This window comes from Natrix helvetica (assembly GCF_964273705.1).
Source record: "Natrix helvetica genome assembly, chromosome: 7".
Lineage (NCBI taxonomy): Eukaryota > Metazoa > Chordata > Lepidosauria > Squamata > Natricidae > Natrix > Natrix helvetica.
This window is the reverse complement of record NC_138558.1, coordinates 64,023,007-64,032,249: the sequence shown is the minus strand read 5'-3', so window position 1 is coordinate 64,032,249 and position 9,243 is coordinate 64,023,007. Positions and strand designations below refer to the sequence as shown.

The window sequence follows — 9,243 nt, the reverse complement described above, 5'->3', positions numbered from 1 at the left end:
ATGATTAGGGGCCTGGAGGCTAAAGCATATGAAGAATGGTTGCAGGAACAGTGTTTCTTTAGTTTAATGAAAAGAAGGACTAGGGGAGACATGATAGCAGTGTTCCAATATCTCAGGGGCTGCCAGAAAGAAGAGGGAGTCAAGCTATTCTTCAAAGCACCTCAGGGCAGGGTAAGAAGCAATGGGTTGAAACTAATCAAGGAGAGAAACAACTTAGAATTAAGAAGAAATTTCATGACAGTTAGAAAAATTAATCAATGGAACAACTTGCCTCCAGAAGTTGTGAATGCTCCAACACTGGAAGTTTTTAAGAAGTTGGATATCCATTTATGGTGTAGGGTTTACTGCCTAAGCAGGGGGTTGGACTAGAACAGTGGTGGGCAACCTTTTTTTTCAACTGAGCCAAATCTCGCCAAAACCATGATTGAAATTTATTTTGAGAGCCACATTTTTAAAACCGAAAATACATAGGATGGTACACTGTTTTTAGTTTCAATAAACTCTGGCATTTGAAGCACGCAAGTCTTAAAGCTGTCAAGTTGAAAGACCCTCGCACCCCCAACCCTTTAGAAAAAAAAACCCAGGGTCTTCAAACCTGACAGCTTGAAGACTTGTGGACTTCAACTCCCAGAATTCCTCCTCCAGTCATGTTGGCTCAGGAACTCTGGCATTGAAGCATGCAAGTCTTAAAGCTGTCAAGTTGCAAGACCCTTGCACCCCTAACCCTTTAGAAAAAAAACCCCAGGGTCTTCAAACCTGACAGCTTGAAGACTTGTGGACTTCAACTCCCAGAATTCTGAGAATTGAAGTCCACCAAGGGCATCAATCATATTAGCCCAGGCAGGGATCTGCAAAATTGGCTCTTAAGACTGGTGGACTTCAACTCCCAGAATTCTGAGAATTGAAGTCCACCAGTCTTAAAACAGCCAACTTTGCAGACCTCTGTGTTAGCCCAAAGCCTGGCGCTGGGCGGGCCTTGCTCCCCCATTGGTGGAGCCCCAGGAAGCGAGGAGGGAGAAAAAGAGACGGAGGCTAAGGAGCTTCTCCCCCCCCCCGCAAAAATCTTATCAGGGAGCCGGCGGGCAGTAGCAAATTAGCTGATCACACAGCGTGATCGGCTAATTTGCTACTGCCCGCCCGGCTCCCCGGTTAGATTTTTGCTGGGAGGAGGCGGGGGGGAAAGCTCCTTAGCCTCCGTTTCTTTTTCTGCCTCCTCGCTTCTCGTCCCCGCCCGACTTCAGGATCCTCCCTAATCATTGTGGGTTGAAAAGAAAAAAGGGAAAGAGGCGCTTGTTTTGAAGTGCCCAAGAGGAGGGAGGGGAGCGGGCGCCTGGCACACAGAAGAGCCGGATTAAAGTGTGTAAAGAGCCGCATGTGGCTCGTGAGCCGCGGCTTGCCGACCACTGGACTAGAAGACCTTCAAGGTCCTTTACAATTCTGTTATTCTATTCTATACTTCCTTGCAATCTTGTCCCATTAGTGAACCGATTGTTCCCTTGACATTTTTCTTGCTTTTTATATGTTAATAGAACCTTTTTTAAAAACTATTTTCGACATTTGTTGCAAGTCTTACTTCCTTTTGAGCTTCGGCTTCCCTGACCATATCTTTGCATCTTTCTAGCTATTCTGCTAGTATTCCACCTTAGTTATGTCTCCCTCTTTCCATTTTTTTGTACTTATTCTTTTTGGCTTTCAGTTTATCAGAGAATTCTTTGTGCAATCACATTGGTTTCTTCTTGGATTTTTTTATTTTTCAATGGTATTGAGTTGGACTGGGCTTTTATACTCATATTTTTCAGAATTCCCCAAGCAAAAGTTTTTATTCATGGATCCTGTCAGGACTTCAACAATAACAAGGTCATTATTTCATTCAACCAATTTAGTATCTGCTCTTCACACCCGTCACAGGCCAAACGGCTCAAACTTTGAACAAGCTCATCTAGAGAGGCCGCTCCCTGAAGAAGACTATCTGTCAGAAGGAATGAAAGACCGCAATGAACAAGAATCGTTCATCTAAAGGGTCACTTATAGATTTAAAAGTAAGCCTGACTCAGAAACTCTTACAATGGAATTACATTCTATATATCTCTGAAGGTGTACTCTGTGTACTCTTATGCAAGGCAAATGATGATTATTATCAAGAGTCACAATAAAAAAACTAGTTTTAGATCATAAATATTAGTTGTGACAGATCATAAATTAACTGCTGCCATCTCTATCCCAATAACATTTGGTTCCGAATACTGACACTATCAAAACTATAATGCTATAAAATAGATTTATTGGGCCAAAATGAGTTAAAAGGCAGGTTTCTGGGTGGCAAAGTTAATCATTCTTCACCCAGGAAATTTAGTACTATATATCCCGAATATATGTTTTAGAAGTATATGAAAGAAATGTAGTATTTGAGATAAGTGGCTATATAAATCCAAACAAAAAATGAATAATATTGATGTTTCTGGCTGCTTTTTATACTGAAGATTCTCTTACATGAATTTTATGTTTTTTAAAACTTTCTAATAGTTTAATCTGTTTTTATATTGTTTTTAATTGCTGTAAGTTGCCCAAAGTCACATATTTGAGGCAGCTACGAATGAAGGAATAAGGGAGTAAAAATAATGAAGATGTTTGAAACTAATTTTTCACACCTACCTTCCCTGGATAGCTGGAAGATTACAGAATTCACTAAGTTACCTATAGTAACTTACTGAAACAAAAGAACGCCTGGGAAAAAAAGATAAAGCATTGTTTTCCTGTTAAAGTAGTTGATTGTCACAGTTTTCCACAAGATAACCAAACTTTAGTTGATTATGAAATGCTATCAAGAACATCTGAAAAGAACAAATCAAACTTTTATTAATACAAAACAATTCTTAACATCATTTCATTCTATCTACATGCATCCATCTATCTTGCACCTTGCCAAATCAAATGGTCTTCGCTGAAAGCACAAACAAGAATCAAAGGAGAGGAAAGCCTAACCTAAGGGAAGTGACAGAGAAACAAGGAAAAAGAGAAGAAAGATGAAGGTTTGCAAAAGACAAGGGTCTCCTACAAGGTGGTAGGGATCCCTCTGCAAATCCTAAACAACAGAGGACCCAGAGGCAGATGGGAGTCTAAAAGAACCAGGTCCTTAAGCCAACTAGTACTCTGGGAAAGGCAACTGATGCACTTACAAAAGGTAGAATAGTCTTCTGCCTAGAGAGAAAGAAAAGGCTGTAGACAGCCTGCGTCCTCTTCAAAACCAGGAGGCAGTTGGACTCCGCCCCCCCCCCCCTTACTGTGTTCCGTGACATTAGGCTGACATCATCAGCTGGATGACATCACAACATTCTGCCATACAGCCAAGTCTCTCCTGGTCCCCAGTATCAGTGTCTGAAACAAAGTCCTTCTCAATGAACTCCATGTAGATAAACTCTCTTTAGTTGTGCTTGGTGGCCAGAATATATCTGAGAATGTATCTCCTTCTGAGTCCTTCCACTGGACAAAAGGAGCTCTTTTCTTCAGCTGCTTTTAGGCTGCTTTATTTCCAGATAAGAAACACATTCTTTCTTCTCTCCTACACACCAACACACCCTCCTCCCTCCCTCCCTCCTACACACAAACACCATCATCCCCAGCTGTTCTGTCAACTTTTAGAGCCAACTGGTGGCTTTGCTGGCTGAGGAAAGGGCCTAGAGAGGCAGAACAAGCACTGCACAGGCAGAGGCTGTTTTCTAGGCAACCTGACTTCTGACATGAATGAAGTAGATCAAAGTTGCCCTCAAACCAGCTTAGCTCCTCCTAATTTACTGAGCACAAACAGAGTCAGTGACTGGATTTAAAGTTTTAAAATGCCCTGGGAATCTTTCAAGATCAGCTCTGTGCTGCCAGCGACTAAGGAGTACATCAAATTATTAATGCAATTATTTAAATATTAGTTTCTGGTTTACTGCCCTGTGGAGGCAGCTCAGCTGTTTTGGAAGAATCTTGGCCTTTCTGCAAACTATTATAGGCTTAAAATAAACATACGGTAAAATCAACAACAAAAGAAAAAGAGAAACTTGCTTCTCAATTTTTAAATGTTCACTTTTTTTAAAAAAATGGTATGTTTTAAATCAGTGTTGAATTTGCAAATAGGGAGTGAAGCCAAGCGAAGGCTTCACTCAGATTCAGCCTTAAATGGCACATTAGCATAACCGCCGCTCATTGGTCCATTTGAGCGGTGGGAAAAATAAAGCAATGTCAGTGGCCAGACAGTTGAAGTAGGCACCGAACCACTGCTGGGTGGAAATGTTTCGGCAGCCAAAAAGAAAAGAGACGTTCTAGGAAGCCAAACTGTGCATGAGGTTAGAACACCTATTTTTAGGCTGTGTGGAGGGAAAGGAACGCTTCCCCACAAGATTCTTCAACGCTCTTTTAAAATGACTTTAAATACCAGAAGAAAGTTTGCATGTGTGTGTGAATGTTTCCACTGTGAAACATAATCACTTACCTTTAAGGATTTTGCATAGTTTCCATCAGTGGTGGGTTCCGGATCCCGTTGCAACTGTACCGGTGTCCTTCACATGAATGTGCGCAGCGCGTGCATGCATTGTACCTGCCAGCAATGCCTCCGCAAGCTGCCGCAATGCTCCAGCTGCTTGCCGGAGCATTGCGCAGGTGCTGTATATGCCAAGTGCGTGCGCGGAAGTGCCGAAGTCTTTAAAGGACAGGTAAGGAGCTCGGGCAGGCGGGTGGGCCCTCCGGAACACCATACCGGAACAGTACCCGGTGCTCCAGACAGGCTCCAGTACGCCCGTATCGGGGCGTACCGCCTGCAACCCACCGCTGGTTTTGATCCATTTAAGAAGAGACTAGACCAGGGATATCAAACTCAAGGCCTGCAGGCCAAATGCAGGCCATGATGTATTTTGATCCGGCCCGTGGGCCATCCTGGTCTACCCATGCAGAGGAAAGATCAGGCCAGCGTGGCTTCGGCCCAGTCTACCCAATGCAAAGAGGACACATGCCAGCAGTTTGGGGAGTGGCGTCAAGTTGGCCACCCCCACCTAATTGGGCATGTTGGCCAGTCGGTCACACCCACCTGGCCCTCTGAGGTCAACCACAGCCCTGATGCAGCCCTCAATGAAATTGAGTTTGACACCCCTGGACTAGACAATCACTTATCTGAAATGGTATCAGTTCTCCTACTTGACCAGGTGGATGGATTAGACCTCCAAGGTCCCTTCCAGTTCTGTTCTGTTCTGTTCCATTTTTTTACTTCTTGTCCTGCCTTCAGATGCTTTGGAGAATAGATTAACCCCCTCTTCTTTGTAGCAGCCCATGAGATATTGGAACACTGCTAGCATGTGTCCCCCGGTCCTTCTCTTCACTAGACTAGCCATACCCAATTCCAGCATCCGTTCTTCATAGGTTTTATCCTCCAGCCCCCTATCATATTTGTTGCTTTTCTCTGCACTCTTTTTAGTCTCTCAACATATTTTTTATATTGTGGCGACCAAAACTGAATGCAGTATTCCAAGTGTGGCCTTACAAAGTGGTATTAACACTTCACGATCTTGATTCTATCTCTCTGTTGATGCAACCTAGATCCGTGTTGGCTTTTTTTGCCTGCTGCACCACACTGCTGGCTCATATTTAAGAGATTGTCTAATAATGACTGATATAAGGACATTTTGAATGAAAAAGGGGAACTTAAAACTAAGCAGGAACTGAATAGTCAAGGGATTGATTTGGCATGGTGGCCACATGTGCAAATACAATCAAGATATGAGAAAGATGCTAAAAGGTATGGAATAAAGAACTAACAGAACTGGATCAGATATTAACTGAGACAGATGAAAAACTAATTTAAAAATTTATAACTATTTGTATTTAGTATTAGTTTGTCAAACATGTACAAGATAAATATGAACATGGATATGAACAAAAGAAATGAATACAAATAAAAGGGGACAGTAGGACAGGGACGGTAGGCACGCTGGTGTGCTTACGCACTTCCCCTTTATGTACCACTTAGGAATGGAGTGAGGTCCATGGTAGTCAGTTTAAGCTTGAAGTTGTGAGGGTTAGAGGATATAACAGTGGAGTCAGGTAGAGCATTCCAGGCATTGACCACTCTGTTGCTGAAGTCGTATTTTCTGCAATCGAGTTTAGAACGGTTTACCTCGAGTTTGTATCGATTGTTTGCCCCTGTATTATTGTTGTTGAAGCTGAAGAAGTCATTGACAGATAGGAATTTGTAGCAGACAATTTTGTGTACTATGCTTAGATCATACAGCAGGTGGCGCCGTTCCAGATTGTCCAAGCCCAAACTTTCAAGTCTGGTGGCATAGGGAATTTTACTGTGAGTAGAGGAGTGGAGGACTCTTCTTGTGAAGGATCTCTGTACCCGCTAAATCGTATTAATGTCCGATATACAGTGTGGATTCCAGGCACATGACCTGTATTCGAAAATTGGTCTGGCAAAGGATTTATATGCCCTTGTTAGCAATACAAGGTTACCGGAGAAGAAGCTTTGCAAAATTAGGTTAACAACTCTTAATGCCTTTTTGGCTCTGGGTCTTAGATCATTTGAGATGAGTATTCCTAGGTCCATGATGCAAACCTATGGCATGCGTGCCACAGGTGACAAGCGGAGCCTTCTCTGCGGGCACGTGAGCTGTTGCCCAGCTAAACACCACCGTGCATGCACGCAGGCCTCCTGCTGTCCAGCTGATTTTCAAGTCTCTGCCGCACATGTGGGAGATCTATGCGCATGCACGGGGAGGGGGGAATCACACGTGCATTTGCAGGGAGGAGCGTGGGGTGGCGCAGCGCCCTCCCCCCTGATGTCCATTTTTGGTCCCAGGAGGCTTCAGGGAGGCCTTCTAGGGCCAAAATGGGGAGGGGGGGAGCGGGAGGGTGTCGCAGGGGGCTCACACATGCATGCACGGTGAGGTGTCATGCGGGATGATGTCGCACATGCATTATGGGTGTGGGCACACAAGTGTGTGCTGTTGCATGCACCTCCACGCTATTGGCACGCGAAGAGAAAAAGGTTAACCATCACTGTCCTAGGTCCTTGACGGGGGGGGGTCATCTACGAGGTCATTTCCGTCCAACCTGTATTTGATGTTCTGATTTTTATTGCCAATGTGTAGGACAGAGCATTTTTAGTCGAGATTTGGAATTGCCAATTACAATACAATACAATACAATACAATACAATACAATACAATAGCAGTATTGTATTGTATTGAAAAAATAGTAGAGGAACACATAGATCTAAAGCCAGAAATATTTTTGTTGAGTATTCTACTAGAAAAATATAAAAAGAGAATAAATATTTAATTTGACATGTGTTAACTGCAGCTAGAATTGTGTTTGCACAACAATGGAAAAATGAAGAGATCCCTACAGATGAAAACGTTATTAAAATATTAGAATGTGCTGAAATGGATAGACTAGCACACAAAATTAAGGAGAAGGAAGAAACTGAATACTTTTTACATGGGATTTGTTTTATTAATGGCTAACTAGCAGAAACAGAAATTAGAAACTTAAAAGCATAAAGAAATTATTAACTATATTGAAGATTTATTAAAATGGATGTTATTATGATTATGTGATTGTCATTAATGTATTGTTATCATTAATCATTATCATTATATGATATGCTATGAATATCATTATTATTAATACTATTTCTCAAAAACAACTGTATTCAGACAACACACTGTTTATATTGATATTGAATTTTTATGTTTAATATTAAAAAATATACAAAATTTCTATTAAAAAAAGAAGTATTCTTCATTTTCCTGGCTGGTACATCTTGGAATCTCTTTTCATACTTTGCACAAACAGATGCTCTCATTCTATGTCGTTTAAAAGAGCGTGATGTTTCCACCCTTTAAGCCCGGCTGTTAACTCAGTCAATCCTGCATTGTACAAAAATATTTATTTTCATGTGTGACATTTTATTTCAGGTCTTGGGAGTTCATGTGGTCCAAAGATCTTGCTTAGAAGCAAAGAAATCTGGAGCCAAGTCCACCCTCAGCCAGGGATGGAACTTTGGGCTGGACCTCCTGTTTTTAGGCAAGATCTCCGTCCCCTCAGGTCCCCATAGGTTGGGGAGATGATGATGAGAACACTGGGAATAATAATAATAATAGTCTGTATTGTCATTGGGATTAAGAGTCTCTGGTTCAAGTAGCAGCTCTGTGGACCAACTCTTATCTGTTGGAGTGAAGAGGTCTGGGTTTAAGTCCCCTCACCCGCTGTTTAGCCTAATCTTCAGGGTTGTTCCAAGAAAAAAATAGCCGGAAGTAGTGCTGTGGATATTGCCTTGAGGGAGGGAGGGAGGGAGGAAGGCGTCATTGCTTAGTCTCTGAGAATATGCTCTTGATTACTTTGGAGAGCAGCTGACTGCTGATAAGGTCTGGGTTGATGCGATGGCCACACTGCCGAAAGACTTTTTCCAGGCAGTCAGCTGCACTCCGAGCCACTGAGGCTTCGCCGTCGCCTTGGAGACCTAAAACGAATCCAGAAAACAAATTATTTCTGGGAACGCCCGTAAGAACCAATCCTTATCAGCCAAAGAGCTTCTGAAGAAAAAGCCCTCGCTTCAAGCTAACAACCTTTTCAATGGACCAAAGTAAATTCTTCTTTGTTTTGAAGTGACCACATCTGCTTTCATGTACTGAGCGCAACTGTCTAGATACATCAAAGGGAAAAGTTGATGGAATTAGCAGAGATGGCCAAATCAACTGCTTGGGTTAAAGAAAAAACCACCATTTGTTTCTCCTTGGAACAGTCGCTTTGGGACTTCACAGGATGGTTACAGGAATTGGGTATTTTTAGTCCAGTGAAAGGAAGGACTAGCGTTGATATGATAGCAGTCTTCCAATATTTCAATCAATCAAGGAATCAAATCAACCAACCAACAAATCAATCAAATAATCAGAATAGAGCTGTAAGGGACCATGGAGGTCTTCTAGTCCAACCCCTTGCTCAAGCATATAGCATTTCAGACAAGTAGCTGTCCAGTCTCTTCTTAAAAGCTTCCAGTGACGGAGCATCCATAACTGAAGGCAAGCTGTTCCACTGGTTAGTTGTTCTTAACTCTTAAGTTATTTCTCCCCTTCATTAGTTTCCATCCATTGCTTCTTCTCTTGCCTTTTGGTACTTTGGAAAATAAGTTGACTCCCTTTTCTTTGTGGGAGACCCTCAGATACTGGACCACTGCTATCAGCCCCCCACCCCCCCCACCCCGGCCCT

General features: G+C 42.5%; 1 long non-coding RNA gene across 1 annotated transcript; it reads right to left on the bottom strand.

Moving 5' to 3' along the window:
• Window positions 1-7,702: 7,702 nt before the first annotated feature.
• On the bottom strand, window positions 7,703-8,413 carry LOC309395213. Its single transcript, XR_014175866.1, has 2 exons — window positions 8,376-8,413; window positions 7,703-7,980 (listed from the first exon to the last, which is right to left on the bottom strand). It is a non-coding gene; the product is annotated as an uncharacterized lncRNA (long non-coding RNA).
• Window positions 8,414-9,243: the final 830 nt, after the last annotated feature.